General features: G+C 44.5%; 1 protein-coding gene across 4 annotated transcripts in view; it reads right to left on the bottom strand.

Annotated features, from left to right (window-relative positions):
- mctp2b (multiple C2 domains, transmembrane 2b) overlaps nucleotides 1-11,402 on the bottom strand; it is a 91,936-nt gene extending 80,534 nt beyond the window's left edge. For 3 of the 4 annotated variants that reach the window (XM_042317102.1, XM_042317105.1, XM_042317104.1), the window contains exon 1: nucleotides 11,246-11,402. The gene's annotated coding sequence lies outside the window, so the exon portion shown is untranslated. Of the gene's footprint in view, nucleotides 1-10,260; nucleotides 10,312-11,245 lie in introns of all 4 variants that reach the window. The other variant, XM_042317103.1, reaches the window with a different exon arrangement.
- Between the last annotated feature and the right edge of the window lie 5,725 nt (nucleotides 11,403-17,127).

The following is a 17,127-nucleotide window of genomic DNA, read 5'->3' as shown; positions in this document are numbered from 1 at the left end:
CACAGGGTCAGCACACCTTCTCTATGACCATACAGATAAATAAACAGATGAATGTTGACCTGGTGGACTTTGTTCACTGCCAAAAGCCCCAGTCCGACTGTACACATCTAATCTCCAGTGACTTCTCTAACTACATCATGCTTTAATGGGTTTCCTCGTGTGGGACTACTGTCTCCACAGGGAAGAAGCCAGTCTGAGTTCACTACAAACAAGGGCTGTGAAATAGGGTTCATTTGATGTCACAACACCGTCTAATGTTATTGTAGGCTGTGGCTAGATGAGGTGTGCTAGCAGTGCTGGTCTAAAACAAGCTATAGAGTCCAGACATTTGTAATGGGAGGACCTCGTCAATAACGGAGTAATTTTGATGGGAAATTCCTGTATGTGCCAAACCCCAACCCTGTATGAGCAAAACCACAACCCTGTATGAGCCCAACCCTAACCCTGTATGAGTCCAACCCTGTATGTACCAAACCCCAACCCTGTATGAGTCCAACCCTGTATGTGCCAAACCCCAACCCTGTATGAGTCCAACCCTGTATGAGTCCAACCCTGTATGTGCCAAACCCCAACCCTGTATGAGCCCGAGCCCAACCCTGTATGAGCCCGAGCCCAACCCTGTATGAGCCCAACCCTAACCCTGTATGAGCCCAACCCTAACCCTGTATGAGCCCAACCACAGCCCTGTATGAGCCCAACCCTAACCTTGTATGAGCCCAACTACAACCCTGTATGAGCCCAAACCCAACCTTGTATGAACCCAACCCTAACCCTGTATGAGTCCAACCCTAACCCTGTATGAGTCCAACCCTAACCCTGTATGAGTCCAACCCTAACCCTGTATGAGTCCAACCCTAACCCTGTATGAGTCCAACCCTAACCCTGTATGAGCCCAACCCTGTATGAGCCCAAACATGTATGAGTCCAACCCCAACCATGTATGAGCCCAAACCCAACCTTGTATGAGCCCAACCCTAACCCTGTATGAGCCCAAACCCAACCCTGTATGAGCCAAACCCTGTATGAGCCCAAACCTGTATGAGCCCAACCCTAACCATGTACGAGCCCAACCCTGTATGAGCCCAACCCTGTATGACTCCAACCCTGTATGAGCCCAAACCTGTATGAGCCCAAACCTGTATGAGTCCAACCCCAACCCTGTATGAGTCCAACCCTAACCCTGTATGAGCCCAACCACAACCCTGTATGAGCCCAACCCTAACCTTGTATGAGCCCAACCACAACCCTGTATGAGCCCAAACCCAACCTTGTATGAGCCTAACCCTGTATGAGTCCAACCCTAACCCTGTATGAGCCCAACCCTTAGATGTATGAGCCCAACCCTAACCCTGTATGAGCCCAACCCTAACCCTGTATGAGCCCAACCACAACCCTGTATGAGCCCAACCCTAACCCTGTATGAGCCCAAACCCAACCTTGTATGAGCCCAACCCTAACCCTGTATGAGTCCAACCCTAACCCTGTATGAGTCCAACCCTAACCCTGTATGAGTCCAACCCTAAACCTGTATGAGCCCAACCCTGTATGAGCCCAAACATGTATGAGTCCAACCCCAACCCTGTATGAGCCCAAACCCAACCTTGTATGAGCCCAACCCTAACCCTGTATGAGCCCAACCCCAACCCTGTATGAGCCCAACCCCAACCCTGTATGAGCCCAACCCCAACCCTGTATGAGCCCAAACCTGTATGAGCCCAACCCTAACCCTGTACGAGCCCAACCCTGTATAAGCCCAACCCCAACCATGTACGAGCCCAACCCTGTATGAGCCCAACCCTGTATGAGCCCAACCCTGTATGAGCCCAACCCTGTATGAGCCCAAACCTGTATGAGCCCAACCCCAACCCTGTATGAGTCCAACCCTGTATGACTCCAACCCTGTATGGTAATAACACCACTACAGCATTAGATGGTAATAACACTACTAGAGCATTAGATGGTAATAACACCACTACAGCATTAGATGGTAATAACACTACTAGAGCATTAGATGGTAATAACACCACTACAGGATTAGATGGTAATAACACCACTACATCATTAGACGGTAATAACACCACTACATCATTAGACGGTAATAACACCACTACAGCATTAGACGGTAATAACACTACTACAGCATTAGATGGTAATAACACTACTACAGCATTAGACGGTAATAACACTACTACAGCATTAGATGGTAATAACACTACTACAGCATTAGACGGTAATAACACCACTACAGCATTAGATGGTAATAACACTACTACAGCATTAGACGGTAATAACACTGCTAGAGCATTAGACGGTAATAACACCACTACAGCATTAGATGGTAATAACACTACTAGAGCATTAGACGGTAATAACACTACTAGAGCATTAGATGGTAATAACACCACTACAGCATTAGATGGTAATAACACCACTACAGCATTAGATGGTAATAACACCACTACAGCATTAGATGGTAATAACACCGCTAGAGCATTAGATGGTAATAACACCGCTAGAGCATTAGATGGTAATAACACCACTACAGCATTAGAAGGTAATAACACCACTACAGCATTAGATGGTAATAACACCACTACAGCATTAGACGGTAATAACACTACTACAGCATTAGACGGTAATAACACCACTACATCATTAGATAACACTACTACAGCATTAGATGGTAATAACACCACTACAGCATTAGACGGTTAGTGGTGTTAGCATTAGACGGTAATAACGGTTAGTGGTGTTAGCATTAGACGGTAATAACACCACTACAGCATTAGATGGTAATAACACCACTACAGCATTAGATAGTAATAACACCACTACAGCATTAGATGGTAATAACACCACTACAGCGTTAGATGGGAATAACAAAGCTAGAGCATTAGATGGTAATAACACCGCTAGAGCATTAGACGGTAATAACACCACTACAGCATTAGATGGTAATAACACCACTACAGCATTAGATGGTAATAACACCACTACAGCATTAGATGGTAATAACACCACTACAGCATTAGACGGTAATAACACTACTACAGCATTAGACGGTAATAACACCACTACAGCATTAGATGGTAATAACACCACTACAGCATTAGATGGTAATAACACCACTACAGCATTAGATAGTAATAACACCACTACAGCATTAGATAGTAATAACACCACTACAGCGTTAGATGGTAATAACACCACTACAGCGTTAGATGGGAATAACAAAGCTAGAGCATTAGATGGTAATAACACTGCTAGAGCATTAGATGGTAATAACAAAGCTAGAGCATTAGATGGTAATAACACTGCTAGAGCATTAGATGGTAATAACACTGCTAGAGCATTAGATGGTAATAACACCGCTAGAGCATTAGATGGTAATAACACTACTACATCATTAGACGGTAATAACACCACTACAGCATTAGACAGTAATAACACCACTACAGCATTAGACGGTAATAACACCACTACAGCATTAGATGGTAATAACACCACTACAGCATTAGATGGTAATAACACCACTACAGCATTAGATGGTAATAACACCACTACAGCATTAGATGGTAATAACACCGCTACAGCATTAGATGGTAATAACACCGCTAGAGCATTAGATGGTAATAACACCACTACAGCATTAGATGGTAATAACACCACCTCAGCATTAGATGGTAATAACACCGCTACAGCATTAGACGGTAATAACACTGCTAGAGCATTAGATGGTAATAACACCGCTAGAGCATTAGATGGTAATAACACCACTACAGCATTAGAAGGTAATAACACCACTACAGCATTAGATGGTAATAACACCACTACAGCATTAGACGGTAATAACACTACTACAGCATTAGACGGTAATAACACCACTACAGCATTAGATGGTAATAACACCACTACAGCATTAGATGGTAATAACACCACTACAGCATTAGACGGTAATAACACCACTACAGCATTAGACGGTAATAACACCACTACAGCATTAGACGGTAATAACACCACTACAGCATTAGATGGTAATAACACCACTACAGCATTAGATGGTAATAACACCACTACAGCATTAGATGGTAATAACACCACTACAGCATTAGATGGTAATAACACTACTAGAGCATTAGATGGTAATAACACCACTATAGCATTAGACGGTAATAACCACTATAGCATTAGACGGTAATAACACTACTACAGCATTAGATGGTAATAACACCACTACAGCATTAGACGGTAATAACACCACTACATCATTAGATAACACTACTACAGCATTAGATGGTAATAACACCACTACAGCATTAGACGGTAATAACACCACTACAGCATGAGACGGTAATAACACCACTACAGTATTAGACGGTAATAACACCATTATAGCATAAACGGTAATAACACCACTACAGCATTAGACAGTAATAACACTACTAGAGCATTAGATGGTAATAACACCACTACAGCATTAGACGGTAATAACACCACTACAGCATTAGATGGTAATAACACTACTACAGCATTAGATGGTAATAACACTACTAGAGCATTAGACGGTAATAACACCACTACAGCATTAGACGGTAATAACACCACTACAGCATTAGATTGTAATAACACCACTACATCATTAGATAACACTACTACAGCATTAGATGGTAATAACACCACTACAGCATTAGATGGTAATAACACCACTATAGCATTAGACGGTAATAACACCACTATAGCATTAGACGGTAATAACACTACTACAGCATTAGATGGTAATAACACCACTACAGCATTAGACGGTAATAACACCACTACATCATTAGATAACACTACTACAGCATTAGATGGTAATAACACCACTACAGCATTAGATGGTAATAACACCACTACAGCATTATATAGTAATAACACCACTACAGCGTTAGATGGTAATAACACCACTACAGCGTTAGATGGGAATAACAAAGCTAGAGCATTAGATGGTAATAACACTGCTAGAGCATTAGACGGTAATAACACCACTACAGCATTAGATGGTAATAACACCACTACAGCATTAGATGGTAATAACACCACCTCAGCATTAGATGGTAATAACACCGCTACAGCATTAGACGGTAATAACACTGCTAGAGCATTAGATGGTAATAACACCGCTAGAGCATTAGATGGTAATAACACCACTACAGCATTAGATGGTAATAACACCACTACAGCATTAGATGGTAATAACACCACTACAGCATTAGACGGTAATAACACTACTACAGCATTAGATGGTAATAACACCACACTACTAGAGCATTAGATGGTAATAACACCACTACAGCATTAGATGGTAATAACACCACTACAGCATTAGACGGTAATAACACCACTACAGCATTAGACGGTAATAACACCACTACAGCATTAGATGGTAATAACACCACTACAGCATTAGATGGTAATAACACCACTACAGCATTAGATGGTAATAACACCACTACAGCATTAGATGGTAATAACACCACTACAGCATTAGATGGTAATAACACCACTATAGCATTAGACGGTAATAACACCACTATAGCATTAAATCAAATCAAATCAAATCAAATTTTATTTGTCACATACACATGGTTAGCAGATGTTAATGCGAGTGTAGCGAAATGCTTGTGCTTCTAGTTCCGACAATGCAGTAATAACGAGCAAGTAATCTAACTAACAATTCCAAAAAAAAAAAATCTACTGTCATACACAGTGTAAGGGGATAAAGAATATGTACATAACAATTCCAAAAAATATGGATATATGAATGAGTGATGGTACAGAGCAGCATAGGCAAGATACTGTAGATGATATCGAGTACAGTATATACATATGAGATAAGTATGTAAACCAAGTGGCATAGTTAAAGTGGCTAGTGATACATGTATTACATAAGGATGCAGTCGATGATATAGAGTACAGTATATACGTATGCATATGAGATGAACAATGTAGGGTAAGTAACATTATATAAGGTAGCATTGTTTAAAGTGGCTAGTGATATATTTACATCATTTCCCATCAATTCCCATGATTAAAGTGGCTGGAGTTGAGTCAGTGTCATTGACAGTGTGTTGGCAGTAGCCACTCAATGTTAGTGGTGGCTGTTTAACAGTCTGATGGCCTTGAGATAGAAGCTGTTTTTCAGTCTCTCGGTCCCAGCTTTGATGCACCTGTACTGACCTCGCCTTCTGGATGGCAGCGGGGTGAACAGGCAGTGGCTCGGGTGGTTGATGTCCTTGATGATCTTTATGGCCTTCCTGTAGCATCGGGTGGTGTAGGTGTCCTGGAGGGCAGGTAGTTTGCCCCCGGTGATGCGTTGTGCAGACCTCACTACCCTCTGGAGAGCCTTACGGTTGAGGGCGGTGCAGTTGCCATACCAGGCGGTGATACAGCCCGCCAGGATGCTCTCGATTGTGCATCTGTAGAAGTTTGTGAGTGCTTTTGGTGACAAGCCGAATTTCTTCAGCCTCCTGAGGTTGAAGAGGCGCTGCTGCGCCTTCCTCACGATGCTGTCTGTGTGAGTGGACCAATTCAGTTTGTCTGTGATGTGTATGCCGAGGAACTTAAAACTTGCTACCCTCTCCACTACTGTTCCATCGATGTGGATGGGGGGTGTTCCCTCTGCTGTTTCCTGAAGTCCACAATCATCTCCTTAGTTTTGTTGACGTTGAGTGTGAGGTTATTTTCCTGACACCACACTCCGAGGGCCCTCACCTCCTCCCTGTAGGCCGTCTCGTCGTTGTTGGTAATCAAGCCTACCACTGTTGTGTCGTCCGCAAACTTGATGATTGAGTTGGAGGCGTGCATGGCCACGCAGTCGTGGGTGAACAGGGAGTACAGGAGAGGGCTCAGAACGCACCCTTGTGGGGCCCCAGTGTTGAGGATCAGCGGGGAGGAGATGTTGTTGCCTACCCTCACCACCTGGGGGCGGCCCGTCAGGAAGTCCAGTACCCAGTTGCACAGGGCGGGGTCGAGACCCAGGGTCTCGAGCTTGATGACGAGCTTGGAGGGTACTATGGTGTTGAATGCCGAGCTGTAGTCGATGAACAGCATTCTCACATAGGTATTCCTCTTGTCCAGATGGGTTAGGGCAGTGTGCAGTGTGGTTGAGATTGCATCGTCTGTGGACCTATTTGGGCGGTAAGCAAATTGGAGTGGGTCAAGGGTGACAGGTAGGGTGGAGGTGATATGGTCCTTGACTAGTCTCTCAAAGCACTTCATGATGACGGATGTGAGTGCTACAGGGCGGTAGTCGTTTAGCTCAGTTACCTTAGCTTTCTTGGGAACAGGAACAATGGTGGCCCTCTTGAAGCATGTGGGAACAGCAGACTGGTATAGGGATTGATTGAATATGTCCGTAAACACACCGGCCAGCTGGTCTGCGCATGCTCTGAGGGCGCGGCTGGGGATGCCGTCTGGGCCTGCAGCCTTGCGAGGGTTAACACGTTTAAATGTCTTACTCACTTCGGCTGCAGTGAAGGAGAGACCGCATGTTTCCTTTGCAGGCCGTGTCAGTGGCACTGTATTGTCCTCAAAGCGGGCAAAAAAGTTATTTAGTCTGCCTGGGAGCAAGACATCCTGGTCCGTGACTGGGCTGGGTTTCTTCCTGTAGTCCGTGATTGACTGTAGACCCTGCCACATACCTCTTGTGTCTGAGCCGTTGAATTGAGATTCTACTTTGTCTCTGTACTGGCGCTTAGCTTGTTTGATAGCCTTGCGGAGGGAATAGCTGCACTGTTTGTATTCAGTCATGTTACCAGACACCTTGCCCTGATTAAAAGCAGTGGTTCGTGCCTTCAGTTTCACACGAATGCTGCCATCAATCCACGGTTTCTGGTTAGGGAATGTTTTAATCGTTGCTATGGGAACGACATCTTCAACGCACGTTCTAATGAACTCGCACACCGTATCAGCGTATTCGTCAATGTTGTTGTCTGACGCAATACGAAACATCTCCCAGTCCACGTGATGGAAGCAGTCTTGGAGTGTGGAGTCAGCTTGGTCGGACCAGCGTTGGACAGACCTCAGCGTGGGAGCTTCTTGTTTTAGTTTCTGTCTGTAGGCAGGGATCAACAAAATGGAGTCGTGGTCAGCTTTTCCGAAAGGGGGGCGGGGCAGGGCCTTATATGCGTCGCGGAAGTTAGAGTAACAATGATCCAGGGTCTTTCCACCCCTGGTTGCGCAATCGATATGCTGATAAAATTTAGACGGTAATAACACTACTACAGCATTAGATGGTAATAACACCACTACAGCATTAGACGGTAATAACACCACTACATCATTAGATAACACTACTACAGCATTAGATGGTAATAACACCACTACAGCATTAGACGGTAATAACACCACTACAGCATGAGACGGTAATAACACCACTACAGTATTAGACGGTAATAACACCACTATAGCATAAACGGTAATAACACCACTACAGCATTAGACAGTAATAACACTACTAGAGCATTAGATGGTAATAACACCACTACAGCATTAGACGGTAATAACACCACTACAGCATTAGATGGTAATAACACTACTACAGCATTAGATGGTAATAACACTACTAGAGCATTAGACGGTAATAACACCACTACAGCATTAGACGGTAATAACACCACTACAGCATTAGATTGTAATAACACCACTACATCATTTGATAACACTACTACAGCATTAGATGGTAATAACACCACTACAGCATTAGATGGTAATAACACCACTACAGCATTAGACGGTAATAACACCACTACAGCATTAGATGGTAATAACACTACTAGAGCATTAGACGGTAATAACACCACTACAGCATTAGACGGTAATAACACCACTACAGCATTAGATGGTAATAACACTACTAGAGCATTAGACGGTAATAACACCACTACAGCATTAGATGGTAATAACACCACTACAGCATTAGATAACACTACTACAGCATTAGATGGTAATAACACTACTAGAGCATTAGACGGTAATAACACCACTACAGCATTAGACGGTAATAACACTCCTACAGCATTAGATGGTAATAACACCACTACAGCATTAGATGGTAATAACACCACTACAGCATTAGATGGTAATAACACCACTACAGCATTAGATGGTAATAACACCACTACAGCATTAGATGGTAATAACACCACTACAACATTAGATGGTAATAACACCACTACAGCATTAGATGGTAATAACACCACTACAGCATTAGACGGTAATAACACTACTAGAGCATTAGACGGTAATAACACTACTACAGCATTAGACGGTAATAACACCACTACAGCATTAGATGGTAATAACACTACTACAGCATTAGATGGTAATAACACTACTAGAGCATTAGACGGTAATAACACTACTAGAGCATTAGACGGTAATAACACCACTACAGCATTAGACGGTAATAACACTCCTACAGCATTAGATGGTAATAACACTCCTACAGCATTAGATGGTAATAACACTACTACAGCATTAGATGGTAATAACACCACTACAGCATTAGATGGTAATAACACCACTACAGCATTAGATGGTAATAACACTACTAGAGCATTAGACGGTAATAACACTACTACAGCATTAGATGGTAATAACACTACTACAGCATTAGATGGTAATAACACCACTACAGCATTAGATGGTAATAACACCACTACAGCATTAGACGGTAATAACACCACTACAGCATTAGATGGTAATAACACCACTACAGCATTAGACGGTAATAACACCCTACAGCATTAGATGGTAATAACACCACTACAGCATTAGACGGTAATAACACCACTACAGCATTAGATGGTAATAACACTACTACAGCATTAGACGGTAATAACACTACTACAGCATTAGACGGTAATAACACTACTAGAGCATTAGACGGTAATAACACTACTACAGCATTAGATGGTAATAACACTACTAGAGCATTAGACGGTAATAACACCACTACAGCATTAGATGGTAATAACACTACTACAGCATTAGATGGTAATAACACCACTACAGCATTAGACGGTAATAACACCACTACAGCATTAGACGGTAATAACACTACTACAGCATTAGATGGTAATAACACTACTAGAGCATTAGCTGGTAATAAGCACTTTGAATTATTTTTTTTAACAAAATGAAGTGCTTTATAAATAACATTTGATTGATTGAATAAGATGTTAACTTAAGAATTGTGGAATCGATGCTAGATGTGCTTACGGCTGTTCCGTTGAGTTGACACTACAGGTTGAGCAACAGTCCAAACATGTCCTGTCAAAGAGGAATTTCTTGATCAATGTGTGTTCCTGTTCAGTGTTTAGACAGAGCTAGCTGCTGCCTCCTGGTTTCAGTATTTAGGAAACAGGACAGAGAGCATCATGGGAAAGTTAGCAGTTAACTTTCATCTCATATATGGCACCTTTCTGCCATCACGTCGCCCTAATTGAACATCCACAGACTTAAACATATTGTAAAATGTTTTGAATTATTTTTACAACAGATTTGAATCATAGAAGATTAAAGTGTGTTTGCTTGGTCCTTCATCACTTGTTGATTGCATAACATTGTGTTTTAGAGCACTTCCCATAGACTCATGGGACAGTTACCAGGTACCTAGAAAAAGGAACACGATACATTATATGGTTTTATGGCAGATGCTAGGTGCCATATGAGATTTTACATGACATGGTTTTATGGCAGATGTTAGGTGCCATATGAGATTTTACATGACATGATTTTATGGCAGATGTTAGGTGCCATATGAGATTTTACATGACATGGTTTTATGGCAGATGCTAGGTGCCATATGAGATTTTACATGACATGATTTTATGGCAGGTGTGCTTGTTTGGTCTGTTGAAGTATTTTCCATACACACCAATATGTTTATGGTTTAAACACCCATGCTGGTCTTTTGTCATGATGCACTTCAGAATTGATAAGCCTGTTTTAGGGAGGATACCCGTTTCGAATTCCTCACAATCACATTCCGAAATTCCAAACACGACTTCAGCATTTAAATGAAATACAGGCTACATGGTATAAAAGTACAGTAGTTCTGACAACTTTTACAGCACATTGTTAAAGTCGACAACGTCACCAAGTTCACACCTGTACTGGACAGACTCGTGGAGGGCAACTCCAGACAGGTAACTTTACAATCATAAACGCGACCTGTAAAATAAGGTAACATCCCAGAATTTACCTTTATCTCCGCTGCTAAAAACATTCTCAAATGTCTCTATCCCATGCACGTCAAGGTTGCGGGATAGGTTTGTTGAAGCGAGAAACACGTCACATCTGCAATCTCCTTTAGTGTAGCGGTACTTTTGAACAAACGACGGGACTTCCTCGTCGAATACGGGAGCGCGCTATGAAAAGGAGCGCGCAGTGAATTAAAGGGCGGTGGCACAAACAGGTCAATGTTTGGCCGACGTTTAGAATAGGGGTGTATTCACTAGGAACCTTCTTTTACCGCTGCTGCGTAACCGTTACCAAACCGAAGCAAACGGGTTGGGACCCACCTGAAGTTGTCCAATAGAAACTCTCTTTTCATTGCGAAAGATTTAGCAGCTGTTTACTATGATGTCGAATAGATCTCCTGGTGTGTATTCATGTTTGCCAAGGGAAGCCCCAAAACATGAACCAAGAAAATAAAAACATTAAATAATGTCTTTCTTCTCTTTCTTCTCATAATGTCTTTCTTCTCTTTCTTCTCATAATGTCTTTCTTCTCTCGTTTCATAATTTTCCTTCAAATTGGCTAGAGGCAGAATGTTTACCATCAGAGAAAGCATCAGAGTGAGCGAAACAGCACCCCTCTGTCTCTGTTTGTATAGGCCATATATCTGATGCTGTCTGGTCAGTGAAACAGCACCCCTCTGTCTCTGTTTGTATAGGCCATATATCTGATGCTGTCTGGTCAGTGAAACAGCACCCCTCTGTCTCTGTTTGTATAGGCCATATATCTGATGCTGTCTGGTCAGTGAAACAGCTCCCCTCTGTCTGATGCTGTCTGGTCAGTGAAACAGCTCCCCTCTGTCTGATGCTGTCTGGTCAGTGAAACAGCACCCCTCTGTCTCTGTTTGTCAGTGAAACAGGCCCCTATATCTGATGCTGTCTGGTCAGTGAAACAGCACCCTCTGTCTGATGCTGTCTGGTCAGTGAAACAGCTCCCCTCTATCTGATGCTGTCTGGTCAGTGAAACAGCTCCCCTCTGTCTGATGCTGTCTGGTCAGTGAAACAGCACCCCTCTATCTGATGCTGTCTGGTCAGTGAAACAGCACCCCTCTGTCTGATGCTGTCTGGTCAGTGAAACAGCTCCCCTCTATCTGATGCTGTCTGGTCAGTGAAACAGCACCCCTCTGTCTCTGTCTGATGCTGATGCTGTCTGTCAGTGAAACAGCACCCCTCTGTCTGATGCTGTTGGTCAGTGAAACAGCCCCTTATATCTGATGCTGTCTGGTCAGTGAAACAGCACCCTCTGTCTCTGTTTGTATCTGATGCTGTCTGGTCAGTGAAACAGCACCCCTCTGTCTGATGCTGTCTGGTCAGTGAAACAGCTCCCCTCTATCTGATGCTGTCTGGTCAGTGAAACAGCACCCCTCTATCTGATGCTGTCTGGTCAGTGAAACAGCTCCCCTCTGTCTGATGCTGTCTGGTCAGTGAAACAGCTCCCCTCTATCTGATGCTGTCTGGTCAGTGAAACAGCACCCCTCTGTCTCTGTTTGTATAGGCCATATATCTGATGCTGTCTGGTCAGTGAAACAGCACCCCTCTGTCTGATGCTGTCTGGTCAGTGAAACAGCTCCCCTCTATCTGATGCTGTCTGGTCAGTGAAACAGCTCCCCTCTATCTGATGCTGTCTGGTCAGTGAAACAGCACCCCTCTATCTGATGCTGTCTGGTCAGTGAAACAGCTCCCCTCTATCTGATGCTGTCTGGTCAGTGAAACAGCACCCCTCTGTCTGATGCTGTCTGTAGTGAAACAGCACCCCTCTATCTGATGCTGTCTGGTCAGTGAAACAGCACCCCTCTCTCTGTTTGTATCTGATGCTGTCTGGTCAGTGAAACAGCACCCCTCTGTCTGATGCTGTCTGTCAGTGAAACAGCACCCCTCTATCTGATGCTGTCTGGTCAGTGAAACAGCACCCCTCTATCTGATGCTGTCTGGTCAGTGAAACAGCACCCCTGTCTCTGTTTGTATCTGATGCTGTCTGGTCAGTGAAACAGCACCCCTCTGTCTGATGCTGTCTGGTCAGTGAAACAGCACCCCTCTATCTGATGCTGTCTGGTCAGTGAAACAGCACCCCTCTATCTGATGCTGTCTGGTCAGTGAAACAGCACCCTGTCTCTATCTGATGCTGTCTGGTCAGTGAAACAGCACCCCTCTGTCTGATGCTGTCTGGTCAGTGAAACAGCACCCCTCTATCTGATGCTGTCTGGTCAGTGAAACAGCTCCCCTCTATCTGATGCTGTTGGTCATGAAACAGCTCCCCTATATCTGATGCTGTCTGGTCAGTGAAACAGCACCCCTCTGTCTCTGTTTGTATAGGCCATATATCTGATGCTGTCTGGTCAGTGAAACAGCACCCCTCTATCTGATGCTGTCTGGTCAGTGAAACAGCTCCCCTCTATCTGATGCTGTCTGGTCAGTGAAACAGCTCCCCTCTATCTGATGCTGTCTGGTCAGGTCTGATGCTGTCTGGTCAAAAACAGCTCCCCTCTATCTGATGCTGTCTGGTCAGTGAAACAGCTCCCCTCTGTCTGATGCTGTCTGGTCAGTGAAACAGCTCCCCTCTATCTGATGCTGTCTGGTCAGTGAAACAGCTCCCCTCTATCTGATGCTGTCTGGTCAGTGAAACAGCACCCCTCTATCTGATGCTGTCTGGTCAGTGAAACAGCTCCCCTCTATCTGATGCTGTCTGGTCAGTGAAACAGCTCCCCTCTATCTGATGCTGTCTGGTCAGTGAAACAGCACCCCTCTATCTGATGCTGTCTATCTGATGCTGTCTGGTCAGTGAAACAGCTCCCCTCTATCTGATGCTGTCTGGTCAGTGAAACAGCTCCCCTCTATCTGATGCTGTCTGGTCAGTGAAACAGCTCCCCTCTATCTGATGCTGTCTGGTCAGTGAAACAGCTCCCCTCTATCTGATGCTGTGCGGTCAAAAAGAGTATGACATTGTTGCCGCCCGTAGCATTGAACGCAAGGCAAGCCAGAGAGCATGTTGGCCTCCCTTGATAAAAAAAAGAATATAAATCAAATAAAATTTTATTTGTCACATACACGTGGTTAGCAGATGTTAATGCGAGTGTAGCGAAATGCTTGTGCTTCTAGTTCCGACAATGCAGTAATAACCAACAAGTAATCTAACTAACAATTCCAAAACTACTGTCTTATACACAGTCTAAGGGGATAAAGAATATGTACATACGGATATATGAATGAGTGATGGTACAGAGCAGCATAGGCAAGATACAGTAGATGATATCGAGTACAGTATATACATATGAGATGAGTATGTAAACAAAGTGGCATAGTTAAAGTGGCTAGTGATACATGTATTACATAAGGATGCAGTCGATGATATAGAGTACAGTATATACGTATGCATATGAGATGAATAATGTAGGGTAAGTAACATTATATAAGGTAGCATTGTTTAAAGTGGCTAGTGATATATTTACATCATTTCCCATCAATTCCCATTATTAAAGTGGCTGGAGTTGAGTCAGTGTCAGTGTGTTGGCAGCAGCCACTCAATGTTAGTGGTGGCTGTTTAACAGTCTGATGGCCTTGAGATAGAAGCTGTTTTTCAGTCTCTCGGTCCCAGCTTTGATGCACCTGTACTGACCTCGCATTCTGGATGATAGCGGGGTGAACAGGCAGTGGCTCGGGTGGTTGATGTCCTTGATGATCTTTATGGCCTTCCTGTAACATCGGGTGGTGTAGGTGTCCTGGAGGGCAGGTAGTTTGCCCCCGGTGATGCGTTGTGCAGACCTCACTACCCTCTGGAGAGCCTTACGGTTGAGGGCGGAGCAGTTGCCGTACCAGGCGGTGATACAGCCCGCCAGGATGCTCTCGATTGTGCATCTGTAGAAGTTTGTGAGTGCTTTTGGTGACAAGCCGAATTTCTTCAGCCTCCTGAGGTTGAAGAGGCGCTGCTGCGCCTTCTTCACGATGCTGTCTGTGTGAGTGGACCAATTCAGTTTGTCTGTGATGTGTATGCCGAGGAACTTAAAACTTGCTACCCTCTCCACTACTGTTCCATCGTTTTGGATCGGGGGGTGTTCCCTCTGCTGTTTCCTGAAGTCCACAATCATCTCCTTAGTTTTGTTGACGTTGAGTGTGAGGTTATTTTCCTGACACCACACTCCGAGGGCCTTCACCTCCTCCCTGTAGGCCGTCTCATCGTTGTTGGTAATCAAGCCTACCACTGTTGTGTCGTCCGCAAACTTGATGATTGAGTTGGAGGCGTGCGTGGCCACGCAGTCGTGGGTGAACAGGGAGTACAGGAGAGGGCTCAGAACGCACCCTTGTGGGGCCCCAGTGTTGAGGATCAGCGGGGTGGAGATGTTGTTGCCTACCCTCACCACCTGGGGGCGGCCCGTCAGGAAGTCCAGTACCCAGTTGTACAGGGCGGGGTCGAGACCCAGGGTCTCGAGCTTGATGACGAGCTTGGAGGATACTATGGTGTTGAATGCCGAGCTGTAGTCGATGAACAGCATTCTCACATAGGTATTCCTCTTGTCCAGATGGGTTAGGGCAGTGTGCAGTGTGGTTGAGATTGCATCGTCTGTGGACCTATTTGGGCGGTAAGCAAATTGGAGTGGGTCTAGGGTGTCAGGTAGGGTGGAGGTGATATGGTCCTTGACTAGTCTCTCAAAGCACTTCATGATGATATAATAAGAGCCAATCAGCATTGAGCTAAATTGAGTGAGCTGAACTGTGAATGGTCCTGGAGCACCAATAGAAAGTAGAAAGGGAAGCCAGTCTGGTTTTGGCTTCACTCCAATCACATCACATCGAGAGCAAAACCAAACTGACAGAAACAACTGGAGTTGTTGCATCTCGCACCAGAGTGGAGCAGCGGTCTAAGGTACTACAGACCCTGGTTCGATTCCAGGCTTCATCACAGCAGTCTAACCCCCATGTTGGGGTCAGTGAGTTGTAACATATTGTCCTGTTGGGGTCAGTGAGTTGTAACATATTGTCCTGTTGGGGTCAGTGAGTTGTAACATATTGTCCTGTTGGGGTCAGTGAGTTGTAACATATTGTCCTGTTGGGGTCAGTGAGTTGTAACATATTGGCCTGTTGGGGTCAGTGAGTTGTAACATATTGGCCTGTTGTGGTCAGTGAGTTGTAACATATTGTCTATCTATTGGAGACCTGTTGGGGTCAGTGAGTTGTAACATATTGTCCTGTTGGGGTCAGTGAGTTGTAACATATTGTCTATCTATTGGAGACCTGTTGGGGCCAGTGAGTTGTAACATATTGACCTGTTGGGGTCAATGAGTTGTAACATATTGGCCTGTTGGGGTCAATGAGTTGTAACATATTGTCCTGTTGGGGTCAGTGAGTTGTAACATATTGACCTGTTGGGGTCAGAGAGTTGTAACATATTGTCCTGTTGGGGTCAGTGAGTTGTAATATATTGTCCTGTTGGGGTTGTCTATCTGCTTATCTTTTTCTAGTCTTGGTCTTGACTCCGTCCCTAAATCCTCACTCCCTTCCGGTCTGTCTTGACACCGTCTCACTCCACTCGTGGTCTCTGTCTCAAAGTCTCCGTCTCGTGGTCTCTGTATTGACACAGTCTCGCCCCCTTCGTAGTCTCTGTCTTGACACCGTCTCACCACCCTCGTGGTCTCTGTCTTGACACAGTCTCTCCCCCCTCGTGGTCTCTGTCTTGACACCGTCTCGCCCCCCTCGTGGTCTCTGTCTTGACACCGTCTCGCCCCCCTCGTGATCTCTGTCTTGAGACCGCCTCGCCCCCCCTCGAGGGCTCTGACTTGGTCTCGCTTTAGGTGGTCTCGAACAGAACAGTGGTACCCATTGATTGTTGAAGAAAATAAATTAGAGATGCATCATG

This window comes from Oncorhynchus tshawytscha, unplaced genomic scaffold, assembly GCF_018296145.1.
Source record: "Oncorhynchus tshawytscha isolate Ot180627B unplaced genomic scaffold, Otsh_v2.0 Un_contig_1501_pilon_pilon, whole genome shotgun sequence".
Classification (NCBI taxonomy): Eukaryota; Metazoa; Chordata; class Actinopteri; order Salmoniformes; family Salmonidae; genus Oncorhynchus; species Oncorhynchus tshawytscha.
Note: the sequence above shows the minus strand (reverse complement) of the source record. Positions and strands in the feature narration are given on the sequence as shown.